The 19,896-nt window shown below is 46.3% G+C and overlaps 9 non-coding genes across 9 annotated transcripts; all 9 read left to right on the top strand.

The window, feature by feature from the left end:
- The first annotated feature begins 830 nt into the window (after positions 1 to 830).
- LOC130308797 (U2 spliceosomal RNA) lies at positions 831 to 1,021 on the top strand. The gene has a single exon (XR_008857730.1). It is a non-coding gene; the product is annotated as a U2 spliceosomal RNA (small nuclear RNA).
- Positions 1,022 to 3,100: 2,079 nt separating this feature from the next.
- LOC130308796 (U2 spliceosomal RNA) lies at positions 3,101 to 3,291 on the top strand. Its single transcript, XR_008857729.1, has one exon. It is a non-coding gene; the product is annotated as a U2 spliceosomal RNA (small nuclear RNA).
- Positions 3,292 to 5,371: 2,080 nt separating this feature from the next.
- Positions 5,372 to 5,562, top strand: LOC130308795 (U2 spliceosomal RNA). The gene has a single exon (XR_008857728.1). It is a non-coding gene; the product is annotated as a U2 spliceosomal RNA (small nuclear RNA).
- Positions 5,563 to 7,641: 2,079 nt separating this feature from the next.
- Positions 7,642 to 7,832, top strand: LOC130308794 (U2 spliceosomal RNA). Its single transcript, XR_008857727.1, has one exon. It is a non-coding gene; the product is annotated as a U2 spliceosomal RNA (small nuclear RNA).
- Positions 7,833 to 9,919: 2,087 nt separating this feature from the next.
- On the top strand, positions 9,920 to 10,110 carry LOC130308793 (U2 spliceosomal RNA). The gene has a single exon (XR_008857726.1). It is a non-coding gene; the product is annotated as a U2 spliceosomal RNA (small nuclear RNA).
- Positions 10,111 to 12,202: 2,092 nt separating this feature from the next.
- On the top strand, positions 12,203 to 12,393 carry LOC130308765 (U2 spliceosomal RNA). The gene has a single exon (XR_008857699.1). It is a non-coding gene; the product is annotated as a U2 spliceosomal RNA (small nuclear RNA).
- A 2,093-nt stretch (positions 12,394 to 14,486) lies between these two features.
- LOC130308792 (U2 spliceosomal RNA) lies at positions 14,487 to 14,677 on the top strand. The gene has a single exon (XR_008857725.1). It is a non-coding gene; the product is annotated as a U2 spliceosomal RNA (small nuclear RNA).
- A 2,094-nt stretch (positions 14,678 to 16,771) lies between these two features.
- LOC130308791 (U2 spliceosomal RNA) lies at positions 16,772 to 16,962 on the top strand. Its single transcript, XR_008857724.1, has one exon. It is a non-coding gene; the product is annotated as a U2 spliceosomal RNA (small nuclear RNA).
- A 2,087-nt stretch (positions 16,963 to 19,049) lies between these two features.
- LOC130308790 (U2 spliceosomal RNA) lies at positions 19,050 to 19,240 on the top strand. Its single transcript, XR_008857723.1, has one exon. It is a non-coding gene; the product is annotated as a U2 spliceosomal RNA (small nuclear RNA).
- Positions 19,241 to 19,896: the final 656 nt, after the last annotated feature.

Genomic DNA, 19,896 nt, shown 5'->3' with positions numbered 1-19,896 from the left:
ATATTGCAGCCGCTGCTGTGTCCAGGCCCAGGAGCCTTAGCACTGTGCTGTGATGTCACTCAATACCACTGACATCACTAGGTGTAAACAACATCTCTCCTTTGCTGTGTATGTGACTATGGAGCTGTTTGGTGATGTCGTCTATTATGGCCTTCATAGAAGCAACAGGAGATTGTTGCATCCATCTAGAACCCTCAGAACTACAGTGCTATGATGTCACTCACTTCCACAGGCCTTGCAGAGTGTAAACAACAACAACCCAGCTTTGTCGTGTATGTAACCATAGGGATTGTGATGTCACCTAGAACCTTCACAGCAGCGACAGCTTTATGAGGAGCATCAGCACTGCTCTGCCTGAGCAGAACCATCACCGCCATAGGTTGTCAAATAACCCGGATTTAACCCACACAGGTAAGTCCAATGGGGTGCAGGCATGTCCTCTATGCTTACAGCTTCCCGTGGGTGTTGGTTTGATACCGTTTGGGGACAGCCAAGGAGGCATCTGCAGGCAACAAAGGTAGGTGTGTGCTTGTGTGTGTGTTTCCTATGCAGATCCTAAGCCCAGTGTCACATGCAAGTAGGAGGAGTAAGAAGGGTTCCTGGCAAATCCGGGTTATGGATTGCATTTAAAAAGGCCCCGTGGGAGTGCAATGGGCCCCTGTCTTGCTGCTTAGCAATAATGGTATGGGTTTAGGTTCTGCTGTGTGTACTGGTGGTTGACTGCCCCCCAGCCCAGAGTGTGCATGGAAAATTGTCTGGCAGCCTCCCTGACAGCAAGCAGTGATAGTGCCCATGAAGGGGACCTTGTTGGGCCCGCCCCTTTCACGGTTATCGCTTCTCGGCCTTTTGGCTAAGATCAAGTGTAGTATCTGTTCTTATCAGTTTAATATCTGATACGTCCCCTATCTGGGGACCATATATTAAATGGATTTTTGAGAACGGGGGCCGATTTCGAAGCTTGCTTCCGTCGCCCTATGCATTGACCCGATATGGCAGTATCTTCGGGTACAGTGCACCACCCCCTTACAGGGTTAAAAAGAAAGATTCCTACTTTCATTGCTACCTGCTTGCTGGCTAGCCAGCTAGCCAGCCCTGTGGGCCTTGCTGCTGCTGCTGCTGCTGCTGCAGCCAAAAAACAAAAGGTGGTGCTGCTGCTGCTTCTGCTGCTTCTGCTTGTGTCTGGCCGCTGTTGGAGCGTCCAGGCACAGGACTTCTGCTGCTGCTGACTAAATGGCCTCCTTAATTGGATCATTTGAGTAGCCAGCACACCTGTGCAGGTAGGGCATGACATGATAGGCAGCTGCCTTGATAGCGGGTGGGTGCTGAATGTTCCTAATTGACAAAATAAGATTAATGCTTATGAAGAAATATAAAATCTCATCCCTTCCCCAATATCGCGCCACACCCCTACCCCTTAATTCCCTGGTTGAACTTGATGGACATATGTCTTTTTTCGACCGTACTAACTATGTAACTATGTAACATAACATGGGGGGGTCTCCTGGCTGTTCACACAGGTGTGTCATTGCTGTACATTGACCATGCATTGCTTCTGTGGTATTGCAAAGGCAAAGACAAATGCTTCCAGCCATCCATTGCACTAATGGATTGGTCATCAGCTGGCTGTCTATGTCCCGCATCAATATAGACCAAAGTACAGAGGGTTAGGCTATGCTATAGTGCACCTACCTGATGCATCAGAAGGTGCGAGGCCCTTGCTAAATTCTGTGCACAGACTTTGAGATCTATGCTTTAGACTGTATCTAAACCTGCTCCAACATGGACTGACATTCTGGCCTACTTTCAGCCGATGCGACTTGTCTGTCGCTGAACAGTCGCTTTTTATGTATTCAGCACCTATGTATAATGTTGTAAAAATGCTCTAGAAGCTAAAGTCGCAGAAATGTCACACATATTTGGCCTGCAACTTTCTGTGCGACAAATTCAGACAGGAAAAATCAGTATAAATCCTTAGAAAATTATCCCCCAGTGTCTCCATCTGCTGGCGGTATTGAATAAGCATTGCTGCACTGATGGGGTATGCATTAGACGAAAAAAAAGAAGAAAAAGAAGAATAATACGCCCAGAAAAGAGGCGAAAAGGAGAAAAACGTAAAAAAACGTGAAAAAAAAGTAAGAGGAAGAGAAGGGAAAAAAAGGTGGAAATGGGTTTAAAAGTGATTTCGGCGGAGAAATATATATATATATATATATATATATATATATATATGCGCACACACACACATAGATATAAACGTATTCTCCGTTGAGATATTGCAGCCGCTGCTGTGTCCAGGCCCAGGAGCCTTAGCACTGTGCTGTGATGTCACTCAATACCACTGACATCACTAGGTGTAAACAACATCTCTCCTTTGCTGTGTATGTGACTATGGAGCTGTTTGGTGATGTCGTCTATTATGGCCTTCATAGAAGCAACAGGAGATTGTTGCATCCATCTAGAACCCTCAGAACTACAGTGCTATGATGTCACTCACTTCCACAGGCCTTGCAGAGTGTAAACAACAACAACCCAGCTTTGTCGTGTATGTAACCATAGGGATTGTGATGTCACCTAGAACCTTCACAGCAGCGACAGCTTTATGAGGAGCATCAGCACTGCTCTGCCTGAGCAGAACCATCACCGCCATAGGTTGTCAAATAACCCGGATTTAACCCACACAGGTAAGTCCAATGGGGTGCAGGCATGTCCTCTATGCTTACAGCTTCCCGTGGGTGTTGGTTTGATACCGTTTGGGGACAGCCAAGGAGGCATCTGCAGGCAACAAAGGTAGGTGTGTGCTTGTGTGTGTGTTTCCTATGCAGATCCTAAGCCCAGTGTCACATGCAAGTAGGAGGAGTAAGAAGGGTTCCTGGCAAATCCGGGTTATGGATTGCATTTAAAAAGGCCCCGTGGGAGTGCAATGGGCCCCTGTCTTGCTGCTTAGCAATAATGGTATGGGTTTAGGTTCTGCTGTGTGTACTGGTGGTTGACTGCCCCCCAGCCCAGAGTGTGCATGGAAAATTGTCTGGCAGCCTCCCTGACAGCAAGCAGTGATAGTGCCCATGAAGGGGACCTTGTTGGGCCCGCCCCTTTCACGGTTATCGCTTCTCGGCCTTTTGGCTAAGATCAAGTGTAGTATCTGTTCTTATCAGTTTAATATCTGATACGTCCCCTATCTGGGGACCATATATTAAATGGATTTTTGAGAACGGGGGCCGATTTCGAAGCTTGCTTCCGTCGCCCTATGCATTGACCCGATATGGCAGTATCTTCGGGTACAGTGCACCACCCCCTTACAGGGTTAAAAAGAAAGATTCCTACTTTCATTGCTACCTGCTTGCTGGCTAGCCAGCTAGCCAGCCCTGTGGGCCTTGCTGCTGCTGCTGCTGCTGCTGCAGCCAAAAAACAAAAGGTGGTGCTGCTGCTGCTTCTGCTGCTTCTGCTTGTGTCTGGCCGCTGTTGGAGCGTCCAGGCACAGGACTTCTGCTGCTGCTGACTAAATGGCCTCCTTAATTGGATCATTTGAGTAGCCAGCACACCTGTGCAGGTAGGGCATGACATGATAGGCAGCTGCCTTGATAGCGGGTGGGTGCTGAATGTTCCTAATTGACAAAATAAGATTAATGCTTATGAAGAAATATAAAATCTCATCCCTTCCCCAATATCGCGCCACACCCCTACCCCTTAATTCCCTGGTTGAACTTGATGGACATATGTCTTTTTTCGACCGTACTAACTATGTAACTATGTAACATAACATGGGGGGGTCTCCTGGCTGTTCACACAGGTGTGTCATTGCTGTACATTGACCATGCATTGCTTCTGTGGTATTGCAAAGGCAAAGACAAATGCTTCCAGCCATCCATTGCACTAATGGATTGGTCATCAGCTGGCTGTCTATGTCCCGCATCAATATAGACCAAAGTACAGAGGGTTAGGCTATGCTATAGTGCACCTACCTGATGCATCAGAAGGTGCGAGGCCCTTGCTAAATTCTGTGCACAGACTTTGAGATCTATGCTTTAGACTGTATCTAAACCTGCTCCAACATGGACTGACATTCTGGCCTACTTTCAGCCGATGCGACTTGTCTGTCGCTGAACAGTCGCTTTTTATGTATTCAGCACCTATGTATAATGTTGTAAAAATGCTCTAGAAGCTAAAGTCGCAGAAATGTCACACATATTTGGCCTGCAACTTTCTGTGCGACAAATTCAGACAGGAAAAATCAGTATAAATCCTTAGAAAATTATCCCCCAGTGTCTCCATCTGCTGGCGGTATTGAATAAGCATTGCTGCACTGATGGGGTATGCATTAGACGAAAAAAAAGAAGAAAAAGAAGAATAATACGCCCAGAAAAGAGGCGAAAAGGAGAAAAACGTAAAAAAACGTGAAAAAAAAGTAAGAGGAAGAGAAGGGAAAAAAAGGTGGAAATGGGTTTAAAAGTGATTTCGGCGGAGAATATATATATATATATATATATATATATATATATATATGCGCACACACACACATAGATATAAACGTATTCTCCGTTGAGATATTGCAGCCGCTGCTGTGTCCAGGCCCAGGAGCCTTAGCACTGTGCTGTGATGTCACTCAATACCACTGACATCACTAGGTGTAAACAACATCTCTCCTTTGCTGTGTATGTGACTATGGAGCTGTTTGGTGATGTCGTCTATTATGGCCTTCATAGAAGCAACAGGAGATTGTTGCATCCATCTAGAACCCTCAGAACTACAGTGCTATGATGTCACTCACTTCCACAGGCCTTGCAGAGTGTAAACAACAACAACCCAGCTTTGTCGTGTATGTAACCATAGGGATTGTGATGTCACCTAGAACCTTCACAGCAGCGACAGCTTTATGAGGAGCATCAGCACTGCTCTGCCTGAGCAGAACCATCACCGCCATAGGTTGTCAAATAACCCGGATTTAACCCACACAGGTAAGTCCAATGGGGTGCAGGCATGTCCTCTATGCTTACAGCTTCCCGTGGGTGTTGGTTTGATACCGTTTGGGGACAGCCAAGGAGGCATCTGCAGGCAACAAAGGTAGGTGTGTGCTTGTGTGTGTGTTTCCTATGCAGATCCTAAGCCCAGTGTCACATGCAAGTAGGAGGAGTAAGAAGGGTTCCTGGCAAATCCGGGTTATGGATTGCATTTAAAAAGGCCCCGTGGGAGTGCAATGGGCCCCTGTCTTGCTGCTTAGCAATAATGGTATGGGTTTAGGTTCTGCTGTGTGTACTGGTGGTTGACTGCCCCCCAGCCCAGAGTGTGCATGGAAAATTGTCTGGCAGCCTCCCTGACAGCAAGCAGTGATAGTGCCCATGAAGGGGACCTTGTTGGGCCCGCCCCTTTCACGGTTATCGCTTCTCGGCCTTTTGGCTAAGATCAAGTGTAGTATCTGTTCTTATCAGTTTAATATCTGATACGTCCCCTATCTGGGGACCATATATTAAATGGATTTTTGAGAACGGGGGCCGATTTCGAAGCTTGCTTCCGTCGCCCTATGCATTGACCCGATATGGCAGTATCTTCGGGTACAGTGCACCACCCCCTTACAGGGTTAAAAAGAAAGATTCCTACTTTCATTGCTACCTGCTTGCTGGCTAGCCAGCTAGCCAGCCCTGTGGGCCTTGCTGCTGCTGCTGCTGCTGCTGCAGCCAAAAAACAAAAGGTGGTGCTGCTGCTGCTTCTGCTGCTTCTGCTTGTGTCTGGCCGCTGTTGGAGCGTCCAGGCACAGGACTTCTGCTGCTGCTGACTAAATGGCCTCCTTAATTGGATCATTTGAGTAGCCAGCACACCTGTGCAGGTAGGGCATGACATGATAGGCAGCTGCCTTGATAGCGGGTGGGTGCTGAATGTTCCTAATTGACAAAATAAGATTAATGCTTATGAAGAAATATAAAATCTCATCCCTTCCCCAATATCGCGCCACACCCCTACCCCTTAATTCCCTGGTTGAACTTGATGGACATATGTCTTTTTTCGACCGTACTAACTATGTAACTATGTAACATAACATGGGGGGGTCTCCTGGCTGTTCACACAGGTGTGTCATTGCTGTACATTGACCATGCATTGCTTCTGTGGTATTGCAAAGGCAAAGACAAATGCTTCCAGCCATCCATTGCACTAATGGATTGGTCATCAGCTGGCTGTCTATGTCCCGCATCAATATAGACCAAAGTACAGAGGGTTAGGCTATGCTATAGTGCACCTACCTGATGCATCAGAAGGTGCGAGGCCCTTGCTAAATTCTGTGCACAGACTTTGAGATCTATGCTTTAGACTGTATCTAAACCTGCTCCAACATGGACTGACATTCTGGCCTACTTTCAGCCGATGCGACTTGTCTGTCGCTGAACAGTCGCTTTTTATGTATTCAGCACCTATGTATAATGTTGTAAAAATGCTCTAGAAGCTAAAGTCGCAGAAATGTCACACATATTTGGCCTGCAACTTTCTGTGCGACAAATTCAGACAGGAAAAATCAGTATAAATCCTTAGAAAATTATCCCCCAGTGTCTCCATCTGCTGGCGGTATTGAATAAGCATTGCTGCACTGATGGGGTATGCATTAGACGAAAAAAAAGAAGAAAAAGAAGAATAATACGCCCAGAAAAGAGGCGAAAAGGAGAAAAACGTAAAAAAACGTGAAAAAAAAGTAAGAGGAAGAGAAGGGAAAAAAAGGTGGAAATGGGTTTAAAAGTGATTTCGGCGGAGAAATATATATATATATATATATATATATATATATATATGCGCACACACACACATAGATATAAACGTATTCTCCGTTGAGATATTGCAGCCGCTGCTGTGTCCAGGCCCAGGAGCCTTAGCACTGTGCTGTGATGTCACTCAATACCACTGACATCACTAGGTGTAAACAACATCTCTCCTTTGCTGTGTATGTGACTATGGAGCTGTTTGGTGATGTCGTCTATTATGGCCTTCATAGAAGCAACAGGAGATTGTTGCATCCATCTAGAACCCTCAGAACTACAGTGCTATGATGTCACTCACTTCCACAGGCCTTGCAGAGTGTAAACAACAACAACCCAGCTTTGTCGTGTATGTAACCATAGGGATTGTGATGTCACCTAGAACCTTCACAGCAGCGACAGCTTTATGAGGAGCATCAGCACTGCTCTGCCTGAGCAGAACCATCACCGCCATAGGTTGTCAAATAACCCGGATTTAACCCACACAGGTAAGTCCAATGGGGTGCAGGCATGTCCTCTATGCTTACAGCTTCCCGTGGGTGTTGGTTTGATACCGTTTGGGGACAGCCAAGGAGGCATCTGCAGGCAACAAAGGTAGGTGTGTGCTTGTGTGTGTGTTTCCTATGCAGATCCTAAGCCCAGTGTCACATGCAAGTAGGAGGAGTAAGAAGGGTTCCTGGCAAATCCGGGTTATGGATTGCATTTAAAAAGGCCCCGTGGGAGTGCAATGGGCCCCTGTCTTGCTGCTTAGCAATAATGGTATGGGTTTAGGTTCTGCTGTGTGTACTGGTGGTTGACTGCCCCCCAGCCCAGAGTGTGCATGGAAAATTGTCTGGCAGCCTCCCTGACAGCAAGCAGTGATAGTGCCCATGAAGGGGACCTTGTTGGGCCCGCCCCTTTCACGGTTATCGCTTCTCGGCCTTTTGGCTAAGATCAAGTGTAGTATCTGTTCTTATCAGTTTAATATCTGATACGTCCCCTATCTGGGGACCATATATTAAATGGATTTTTGAGAACGGGGGCCGATTTCGAAGCTTGCTTCCGTCGCCCTATGCATTGACCCGATATGGCAGTATCTTCGGGTACAGTGCACCACCCCCTTACAGGGTTAAAAAGAAAGATTCCTACTTTCATTGCTACCTGCTTGCTGGCTAGCCAGCTAGCCAGCCCTGTGGGCCTTGCTGCTGCTGCTGCTGCTGCTGCAGCCAAAAAACAAAAGGTGGTGCTGCTGCTGCTTCTGCTGCTTCTGCTTGTGTCTGGCCGCTGTTGGAGCGTCCAGGCACAGGACTTCTGCTGCTGCTGACTAAATGGCCTCCTTAATTGGATCATTTGAGTAGCCAGCACACCTGTGCAGGTAGGGCATGACATGATAGGCAGCTGCCTTGATAGCGGGTGGGTGCTGAATGTTCCTAATTGACAAAATAAGATTAATGCTTATGAAGAAATATAAAATCTCATCCCTTCCCCAATATCGCGCCACACCCCTACCCCTTAATTCCCTGGTTGAACTTGATGGACATATGTCTTTTTTCGACCGTACTAACTATGTAACTATGTAACATAACATGGGGGGGTCTCCTGGCTGTTCACACAGGTGTGTCATTGCTGTACATTGACCATGCATTGCTTCTGTGGTATTGCAAAGGCAAAGACAAATGCTTCCAGCCATCCATTGCACTAATGGATTGGTCATCAGCTGGCTGTCTATGTCCCGCATCAATATAGACCAAAGTACAGAGGGTTAGGCTATGCTATAGTGCACCTACCTGATGCATCAGAAGGTGCGAGGCCCTTGCTAAATTCTGTGCACAGACTTTGAGATCTATGCTTTAGACTGTATCTAAACCTGCTCCAACATGGACTGACATTCTGGCCTACTTTCAGCCGATGCGACTTGTCTGTCGCTGAACAGTCGCTTTTTATGTATTCAGCACCTATGTATAATGTTGTAAAAATGCTCTAGAAGCTAAAGTCGCAGAAATGTCACACATATTTGGCCTGCAACTTTCTGTGCGACAAATTCAGACAGGAAAAATCAGTATAAATCCTTAGAAAATTATCCCCCAGTGTCTCCATCTGCTGGCGGTATTGAATAAGCATTGCTGCACTGATGGGGTATGCATTAGACGAAAAAAAAGAAGAAAAAGAAGAATAATACGCCCAGAAAAGAGGCGAAAAGGAGAAAAACGTAAAAAAACGTGAAAAAAAAGTAAGAGGAAGAGAAGGGAAAAAAAGGTGGAAATGGGTTTAAAAGTGATTTCGGCGGAGAAATATATATATATATATATATATATATATATATATATATATATACGCGCACACACACACATATATATAAACGTATTCTCCGTTGAGATATTGCAGCCGCTGCTGTGTCCAGGCCCAGGAGCCTTAGCACTGTGCTGTGATGTCACTCAATACCACTGACATCACTAGGTGTAAACAACATCTCTCCTTTGCTGTGTATGTGACTATGGAGCTGTTTGGTGATGTCGTCTATTATGGCCTTCATAGAAGCAACAGGAGATTGTTGCATCCATCTAGAACCCTCAGAACTACAGTGCTATGATGTCACTCACTTCCACAGGCCTTGCAGAGTGTAAACAACAACAACCCAGCTTTGTCGTGTATGTAACCATAGGGATTGTGATGTCACCTAGAACCTTCACAGCAGCGACAGCTTTATGAGGAGCATCAGCACTGCTCTGCCTGAGCAGAACCATCACCGCCATAGGTTGTCAAATAACCCGGATTTAACCCACACAGGTAAGTCCAATGGGGTGCAGGCATGTCCTCTATGCTTACAGCTTCCCGTGGGTGTTGGTTTGATACCGTTTGGGGACAGCCAAGGAGGCATCTGCAGGCAACAAAGGTAGGTGTGTGCTTGTGTGTGTGTTTCCTATGCAGATCCTAAGCCCAGTGTCACATGCAAGTAGGAGGAGTAAGAAGGGTTCCTGGCAAATCCGGGTTATGGATTGCATTTAAAAAGGCCCCGTGGGAGTGCAATGGGCCCCTGTCTTGCTGCTTAGCAATAATGGTATGGGTTTAGGTTCTGCTGTGTGTACTGGTGGTTGACTGCCCCCCAGCCCAGAGTGTGCATGGAAAATTGTCTGGCAGCCTCCCTGACAGCAAGCAGTGATAGTGCCCATGAAGGGGACCTTGTTGGGCCCGCCCCTTTCACGGTTATCGCTTCTCGGCCTTTTGGCTAAGATCAAGTGTAGTATCTGTTCTTATCAGTTTAATATCTGATACGTCCCCTATCTGGGGACCATATATTAAATGGATTTTTGAGAACGGGGGCCGATTTCGAAGCTTGCTTCCGTCGCCCTATGCATTGACCCGATATGGCAGTATCTTCGGGTACAGTGCACCACCCCCTTACAGGGTTAAAAAGAAAGATTCCTACTTTCATTGCTACCTGCTTGCTGGCTAGCCAGCTAGCCAGCCCTGTGGGCCTTGCTGCTGCTGCTGCTGCTGCTGCAGCCAAAAAACAAAAGGTGGTGCTGCTGCTGCTTCTGCTGCTTCTGCTTGTGTCTGGCCGCTGTTGGAGCGTCCAGGCACAGGACTTCTGCTGCTGCTGACTAAATGGCCTCCTTAATTGGATCATTTGAGTAGCCAGCACACCTGTGCAGGTAGGGCATGACATGATAGGCAGCTGCCTTGATAGCGGGTGGGTGCTGAATGTTCCTAATTGACAAAATAAGATTAATGCTTATGAAGAAATATAAAATCTCATCCCTTCCCCAATATCGCGCCACACCCCTACCCCTTAATTCCCTGGTTGAACTTGATGGACATATGTCTTTTTTCGACCGTACTAACTATGTAACTATGTAACATAACATGGGGGGGTCTCCTGGCTGTTCACACAGGTGTGTCATTGCTGTACATTGACCATGCATTGCTTCTGTGGTATTGCAAAGGCAAAGACAAATGCTTCCAGCCATCCATTGCACTAATGGATTGGTCATCAGCTGGCTATCTATGTCCCGCATCAATATAGACCAAAGTACAGAGGGTTAGGCTATGCTATAGTGCACCTACCTGATGCATCAGAAGGTGCGAGGCCCTTGCTAAATTCTGTGCACAGACTTTGAGATCTATGCTTTAGACTGTATCTAAACCTGCTCCAACATGGACTGACATTCTGGCCTACTTTCAGCCGATGCGACTTGTCTGTCGCTGAACAGTCGCTTTTTATGTATTCAGCACCTATGTATAATGTTGTAAAAATGCTCTAGAAGCTAAAGTCGCAGAAATGTCACACATATTTGGCCTGCAACTTTCTGTGCGACAAATTCAGACAGGAAAAATCAGTATAAATCCTTAGAAAATTATCCCCCAGTGTCTCCATCTGCTGGCGGTATTGAATAAGCATTGCTGCACTGATGGGGTATGCATTAGACGAAAAAAAAGAAGAAAAAGAAGAATAATACGCCCAGAAAAGAGGCGAAAAGGAGAAAAACGTAAAAAAACGTGAAAAAAAAGTAAGAGGAAGAGAAGGGAAAAAAAGGTGGAAATGGGTTTAAAAGTGAATTTCGGCGGAGATATATATATATATATATATATATATATATATATATATATATATATATACGCGCACACACACACATATATATAAACGTATTCTCCGTTGAGATATTGCAGCCGCTGCTGTGTCCAGGCCCAGGAGCCTTAGCACTGTGCTGTGATGTCACTCAATACCACTGACATCACTAGGTGTAAACAACATCTCTCCTTTGCTGTGTATGTGACTATGGAGCTGTTTGGTGATGTCGTCTATTATGGCCTTCATAGAAGCAACAGGAGATTGTTGCATCCATCTAGAACCCTCAGAACTACAGTGCTATGATGTCACTCACTTCCACAGGCCTTGCAGAGTGTAAACAACAACAACCCAGCTTTGTCGTGTATGTAACCATAGGGATTGTGATGTCACCTAGAACCTTCACAGCAGCGACAGCTTTATGAGGAGCATCAGCACTGCTCTGCCTGAGCAGAACCATCACCGCCATAGGTTGTCAAATAACCCGGATTTAACCCACACAGGTAAGTCCAATGGGGTGCAGGCATGTCCTCTATGCTTACAGCTTCCCGTGGGTGTTGGTTTGATACCGTTTGGGGACAGCCAAGGAGGCATCTGCAGGCAACAAAGGTAGGTGTGTGCTTGTGTGTGTGTTTCCTATGCAGATCCTAAGCCCAGTGTCACATGCAAGTAGGAGGAGTAAGAAGGGTTCCTGGCAAATCCGGGTTATGGATTGCATTTAAAAAGGCCCCGTGGGAGTGCAATGGGCCCCTGTCTTGCTGCTTAGCAATAATGGTATGGGTTTAGGTTCTGCTGTGTGTACTGGTGGTTGACTGCCCCCCAGCCCAGAGTGTGCATGGAAAATTGTCTGGCAGCCTCCCTGACAGCAAGCAGTGATAGTGCCCATGAAGGGGACCTTGTTGGGCCCGCCCCTTTCACGGTTATCGCTTCTCGGCCTTTTGGCTAAGATCAAGTGTAGTATCTGTTCTTATCAGTTTAATATCTGATACGTCCCCTATCTGGGGACCATATATTAAATGGATTTTTGAGAACGGGGGCCGATTTCGAAGCTTGCTTCCGTCGCCCTATGCATTGACCCGATATGGCAGTATCTTCGGGTACAGTGCACCACCTCCTTACAGGGTTAAAAAGAAAGATTCCTACTTTCATTGCTACCTGCTTGCTGGCTAGCCAGCTAGCCAGCCCTGTGGGCCTTGCTGCTGCTGCTGCTGCTGCTGCAGCCAAAAAACAAAAGGTGGTGCTGCTGCTGCTTCTGCTGCTTCTGCTTGTGTCTGGCCGCTGTTGGAGCGTCCAGGCACAGGACTTCTGCTGCTGCTGACTAAATGGCCTCCTTAATTGGATCATTTGAGTAGCCAGCACACCTGTGCAGGTAGGGCATGACATGATAGGCAGCTGCCTTGATAGCGGGTGGGTGCTGAATGTTCCTAATTGACAAAATAAGATTAATGCTTATGAAGAAATATAAAATCTCATCCCTTCCCCAATATCGCGCCACACCCCTACCCCTTAATTCCCTGGTTGAACTTGATGGACATATGTCTTTTTTCGACCGTACTAACTATGTAACTATGTAACATAACATGGGGGGGTCTCCTGGCTGTTCACACAGGTGTGTCATTGCTGTACATTGACCATGCATTGCTTCTGTGGTATTGCAAAGGCAAAGACAAATGCTTCCAGCCATCCATTGCACTAATGGATTGGTCATCAGCTGGCTGTCTATGTCCCGCATCAATATAGACCAAAGTACAGAGGGTTAGGCTATGCTATAGTGCACCTACCTGATGCATCAGAAGGTGCGAGGCCCTTGCTAAATTCTGTGCACAGACTTTGAGATCTATGCTTTAGACTGTATCTAAACCTGCTCCAACATGGACTGACATTCTGGCCTACTTTCAGCCGATGCGACTTGTCTGTCGCTGAACAGTCGCTTTTTATGTATTCAGCACCTATGTATAATGTTGTAAAAATGCTCTAGAAGCTAAAGTCGCAGAAATGTCACACATATTTGGCCTGCAACTTTCTGTGCGACAAATTCAGACAGGAAAAATCAGTATAAATCCTTAGAAAATTATCCCCCAGTGTCTCCATCTGCTGGCGGTATTGAATAAGCATTGCTGCACTGATGGGGTATGCATTAGACGAAAAAAAAGAAGAAAAAGAAGAATAATACGCCCAGAAAAGAGGCGAAAAGGAGAAAAACGTAAAAAAACGTGAAAAAAAAGTAAGAGGAAGAGAAGGGAAAAAAAGGTGGAAATGGGTTTAAAAGTGATTTCGGCGGAGAAATATATATATATATATATATATATATATATATATATATATATATATATACGCGCACACACACACATATATATAAACGTATTCTCCGTTGAGATATTGCAGCCGCTGCTGTGTCCAGGCCCAGGAGCCTTAGCACTGTGCTGTGATGTCACTCAATACCACTGACATCACTAGGTGTAAACAACATCTCTCCTTTGCTGTGTATGTGACTATGGAGCTGTTTGGTGATGTCGTCTATTATGGCCTTCATAGAAGCAACAGGAGATTGTTGCATCCATCTAGAACCCTCAGAACTACAGTGCTATGATGTCACTCACTTCCACAGGCCTTGCAGAGTGTAAACAACAACAACCCAGCTTTGTCGTGTATGTAACCATAGGGATTGTGATGTCACCTAGAACCTTCACAGCAGCGACAGCTTTATGAGGAGCATCAGCACTGCTCTGCCTGAGCAGAACCATCACCGCCATAGGTTGTCAAATAACCCGGATTTAACCCACACAGGTAAGTCCAATGGGGTGCAGGCATGTCCTCTATGCTTACAGCTTCCCGTGGGTGTTGGTTTGATACCGTTTGGGGACAGCCAAGGAGGCATCTGCAGGCAACAAAGGTAGGTGTGTGCTTGTGTGTGTGTTTCCTATGCAGATCCTAAGCCCAGTGTCACATGCAAGTAGGAGGAGTAAGAAGGGTTCCTGGCAAATCCGGGTTATGGATTGCATTTAAAAAGGCCCCGTGGGAGTGCAATGGGCCCCTGTCTTGCTGCTTAGCAATAATGGTATGGGTTTAGGTTCTGCTGTGTGTACTGGTGGTTGACTGCCCCCCAGCCCAGAGTGTGCATGGAAAATTGTCTGGCAGCCTCCCTGACAGCAAGCAGTGATAGTGCCCATGAAGGGGACCTTGTTGGGCCCGCCCCTTTCACGGTTATCGCTTCTCGGCCTTTTGGCTAAGATCAAGTGTAGTATCTGTTCTTATCAGTTTAATATCTGATACGTCCCCTATCTGGGGACCATATATTAAATGGATTTTTGAGAACGGGGGCCGATTTCGAAGCTTGCTTCCGTCGCCCTATGCATTGACCCGATATGGCAGTATCTTCGGGTACAGTGCACCACCCCCTTACAGGGTTAAAAAGAAAGATTCCTACTTTCATTGCTACCTGCTTGCTGGCTAGCCAGCTAGCCAGCCCTGTGGGCCTTGCTGCTGCTGCTGCTGCTGCTGCAGCCAAAAAACAAAAGGTGGTGCTGCTGCTGCTTCTGCTGCTTCTGCTTGTGTCTGGCCGCTGTTGGAGCGTCCAGGCACAGGACTTCTGCTGCTGCTGACTAAATGGCCTCCTTAATTGGATCATTTGAGTAGCCAGCACACCTGTGCAGGTAGGGCATGACATGATAGGCAGCTGCCTTGATAGCGGGTGGGTGCTGAATGTTCCTAATTGACAAAATAAGATTAATGCTTATGAAGAAATATAAAATCTCATCCCTTCCCCAATATCGCGCCACACCCCTACCCCTTAATTCCCTGGTTGAACTTGATGGACATATGTCTTTTTTCGACCGTACTAACTATGTAACTATGTAACATAACATGGGGGGGTCTCCTGGCTGTTCACACAGGTGTGTCATTGCTGTACATTGACCATGCATTGCTTCTGTGGTATTGCAAAGGCAAAGACAAATGCTTCCAGCCATCCATTGCACTAATGGATTGGTCATCAGCTGGCTGTCTATGTCCCGCATCAATATAGACCAAAGTACAGAGGGTTAGGCTATGCTATAGTGCACCTACCTGATGCATCAGAAGGTGCGAGGCCCTTGCTAAATTCTGTGCACAGACTTTGAGATCTATGCTTTAGACTGTATCTAAACCTGCTCCAACATGGACTGACATTCTGGCCTACTTTCAGCCGATGCGACTTGTCTGTCGCTGAACAGTCGCTTTTTATGTATTCAGCACCTATGTATAATGTTGTAAAAATGCTCTAGAAGCTAAAGTCGCAGAAATGTCACACATATTTGGCCTGCAACTTTCTGTGCGACAAATTCAGACAGGAAAAATCAGTATAAATCCTTAGAAAATTATCCCCCAGTGTCTCCATCTGCTGGCGGTATTGAATAAGCATTGCTGCACTGATGGGGTATGCATTAGACGAAAAAAAAGAAGAAAAAGAAGAATAATACGCCCAGAAAAGAGGCGAAAAGGAGAAAAACGTAAAAAAACGTGAAAAAAAAGTAAGAGGAAGAGAAGGGAAAAAAAGGTGGAAATGGGTTTAAAAGTGATTTCGGCGGAGAATATATATATATATATATATATATATATATATATATATATATATATATATACGCGCACACACACACATATATATAAACGTATTCTCCGTTGAGATATTGCAGCCGCTGCTGTGTCCAGGCCCAGGAGCCTTAGCACTGTGCTGTGATGTCACTCAATACCACTGACATCACTAGGTGTAAACAACATCTCTCCTTTGCTGTGTATGTGACTATGGAGCTGTTTGGTGATGTCGTCTATTATGGCCTTCATAGAAGCAACAGGAGATTGTTGCATCCATCTAGAACCCTCAGAACTACAGTGCTATGATGTCACTCACTTCCACAGGCCTTGCAGAGTGTAAACAACAACAACCCAGCTTTGTCGTGTATGTAACCATAGGGATTGTGATGTCACCTAGAACCTTCACAGCAGCGACAGCTTTATGAGGAGCATCAGCACTGCTCTGCCTGAGCAGAACCATCACCGCCATAGGTTGTCAAATAACCCGGATTTAACCCACACAGGTAAGTCCAATGGGGTGCAGGCATGTCCTCTATGCTTACAGCTTCCCGTGGGTGTTGGTTTGATACCGTTTGGGGACAGCCAAGGAGGCATCTGCAGGCAACAAAGGTAGGTGTGTGCTTGTGTGTGTGTTTCCTATGCAGATCCTAAGCCCAGTGTCACATGCAAGTAGGAGGAGTAAGAAGGGTTCCTGGCAAATCCGGGTTATGGATTGCATTTAAAAAGGCCCCGTGGGAGTGCAATGGGCCCCTGTCTTGCTGCTTAGCAATAATGGTATGGGTTTAGGTTCTGCTGTGTGTACTGGTGGTTGACTGCCCCCCAGCCCAGAGTGTGCATGGAAAATTGTCTGGCAGCCTCCCTGACAGCAAGCAGTGATAGTGCCCATGAAGGGGACCTTGTTGGGCCCGCCCCTTTCACGGTTATCGCTTCTCGGCCTTTTGGCTAAGATCAAGTGTAGTATCTGTTCTTATCAGTTTAATATCTGATACGTCCCCTATCTGGGGACCATATATTAAATGGATTTTTGAGAACGGGGGCCGATTTCGAAGCTTGCTTCCGTCGCCCTATGCATTGACCCGATATGGCAGTATCTTCGGGTACAGTGCACCACCCCCTTACAGGGTTAAAAAGAAAGATTCCTACTTTCATTGCTACCTGCTTGCTGGCTAGCCAGCTAGCCAGCCCTGTGGGCCTTGCTGCTGCTGCTGCTGCTGCTGCAGCCAAAAAACAAAAGGTGGTGCTGCTGCTGCTTCTGCTGCTTCTGCTTGTGTCTGGCCGCTGTTGGAGCGTCCAGGCACAGGACTTCTGCTGCTGCTGACTAAATGGCCTCCTTAATTGGATCATTTGAGTAGCCAGCACACCTGTGCAGGTAGGGCATGACATGATAGGCAGCTGCCTTGATAGCGGGTGGGTGCTGAATGTTCCTAATTGACAAAATAAGATTAATGCTTATGAAGAAATATAAAATCTCATCCCTTCCCCAATATCGCGCCACACCCCTACCCCTTAATTCCCTGGTTGAACTTGATGGACATATGTCTTTTTTCGACCGTACTAACTATGTAACTATGTAACATAACATGGGGGGGTCTCCTGGCTGTTCACACAGGTGTGTCATTGCTGTACATTGACCATGCATTGCTTCTGTGGTATTGCAAAGGCAAAGACAAATGCTTCCAGCCATCCATTGCACTAATGGATTGGTCATCAGCTGGCTGTCTATGTCCCGCATCAATATAGACCAAAGTACAGAGGGTTAGGCTATGCTATAGTGCACCTACCTGATGCATCAGAAGGTGCGAGGCCCTTGCTAAATTCTGTGCACAGACTTTGAGATCTATGCTTTAGACTGTATCTAAACCTGCTCCAACATGGACTGACATTCTGGCCTACTTTCAGCCGATGCGACTTGTCTGTCGCTGAACAGTCGCTTTTTATGTATTCAGCACCTATGTATAATGTTGTAAAAATGCTCTAGAAGCTAAAGTCGCAGAAATGTCACACATATTTGGCCTGCAACTTTCTGTGCGACAAATTCAGACAGGAAAAATCAGTATAAATCCTTAGAAAATTATCCCCCAGTGTCTCCATCTGCTGGCGGTATTGAATAAGCATTGCTGCACTGATGGGGTATGCATTAGACGAAAAAAAAGAAGAAAAAGAAGAATAATACGCCCAGAAAAGAGGCGAAAAGGAGAAAAACGTAAAAAAACGTGAAAAAAAAGTAAGAGGAAGAGAAGGGAAAAAAAGGTGGAAATGGGTTTAAAAGTGATTTCGGCGGAGAAATATATATATATATATATATATATATATATATATATATATATACGCGCACACACACACATATATATAAACGTATTCTCCGTTGAGATATTGCAGCCGCTGCTGTGTCCAGGCCCAGGAGCCTTAGCACTGTGCTGTGATGTCACTCAATACCACTGACATCACTAGGTGTAAACAACATCTCTCCTTTGCTGTGTATGTGACTATGGAGCTGTTTGGTGATGTCGTCTATTATGGCCTTCATAGAAGCAACAGGAGATTGTTGCATCCATCTAGAACCCTCAGAACTACAGTGCTATGATGTCACTCACTTCCACAGGCCTTGCAGAGTGTAAACAACAACAACCCAGCTTTGTCGTGTATGTAACCATAGGGATTGTGATGTCACCTAGAACCTTCACAGCAGCGACAGCTTTATGAGGAGCATCAGCACTGCTCTGCCTGAGCAGAACCATCACCGCCATAGGTTGTCAAATAACCCGGATTTAACCCACACAGGTAAGTCCAATGGGGTGCAGGCATGTCCTCTATGCTTACAGCTTCCCGTGGGTGTTGGTTTGATACCGTTTGGGGACAGCCAAGGAGGCATCTGCAGGCAACAAAGGTAGGTGTGTGCTTGTGTGTGTGTTTCCTATGCAGATCCTAAGCCCAGTGTCACATGCAAGTAGGAGGAGTAAGAAGGGTTCCTGGCAAATCCGGGTTATGGATTGCATTTAAAAAGGCCCCGTGGGAGTGCAATGGGCCCCTGTCTTGCTGCTTAGCAATAATGGTATGGGTTTAGGTTCTGCTGTGTGTACTGGTGGTTGACTGCCCCCCAGCCCAGAGTGTGCATGGAAAATTGTCTGGCAGCCTCCCTGACAGCAAGCAGTGATAGTGCCCATGAAGGGGACCTTGTTGGGCCCGCCCCTTTCACGGTTATCGCTTCTCGGCCTTTTGGCTAAGATCAAGTGTAGTATCTGTTCTTATCAGTTTAATATCTGATACGTCCCCTATCTGGGGACCATATATTAAATGGATTTTTGAGAACGGGGGCCGATTTCGAAGCTTGCTTCCGTCGCCCTATGCATTGACCCGATATGGCAGTATCTTCGGGTACAGTGCACCACCCCCTTACAGGGTTAAAAAGAAAGATTCCTACTTTCATTGCTACCTGCTTGCTGGCTAGCCAGCTAGCCAGCCCTGTGGGCCTTGCTGCTGCTGCTGCTGCTGCTGCAGCCAAAAAACAAAAGGTGGTGCTGCTGCTGCTTCTGCTGCTTCTGCTTGTGTCTGGCCGCTGTTGGAGCGTCCAGGCACAGGACTTCTGCTGCTGCTGACTAAATGGCCTCCTTAATTGGATCATTTGAGTAGCCAGCACACCTGTGCAGGTAGGGCATGACATGATAGGCAGCTGCCTTGATAGCGGGTGGGTGCTGAATGTTCCTAATTGACAAAATAAGATTAATGCTTATGAAGAAATATAAAATCTCATCCCTTCCCCAATATCGCGCCACACCCCTACCCCTTAATTCCCTGGTTGAACTTGATGGACATATGTCTTTTTTCGACCGTACTAACTATGTAACTATGTAACATAACATGGGGGGGTCTCCTGGCTGTTCACACAGGTGTGTCATTGCTGTACATTGACCATGCATTGCTTCTGTGGTATTGCAAAGGCAAAGACAAATGCTTCCAGCCATCCATTGCACTAATGGATTGGTCATCAGCTGGCTGTCTATGTCCCGCATCAATATAGACCAAAGTACAGAGGGTTAGGCTATGCTA

The sequence above is a fragment of the Hyla sarda genome, unplaced genomic scaffold (genome assembly GCF_029499605.1).
Source record: "Hyla sarda isolate aHylSar1 unplaced genomic scaffold, aHylSar1.hap1 scaffold_1494, whole genome shotgun sequence".
Taxonomy (NCBI): Eukaryota; Metazoa; Chordata; class Amphibia; order Anura; family Hylidae; genus Hyla; species Hyla sarda.
Note: the sequence above shows the minus strand (reverse complement) of the source record. Positions and strands in the feature narration are given on the sequence as shown.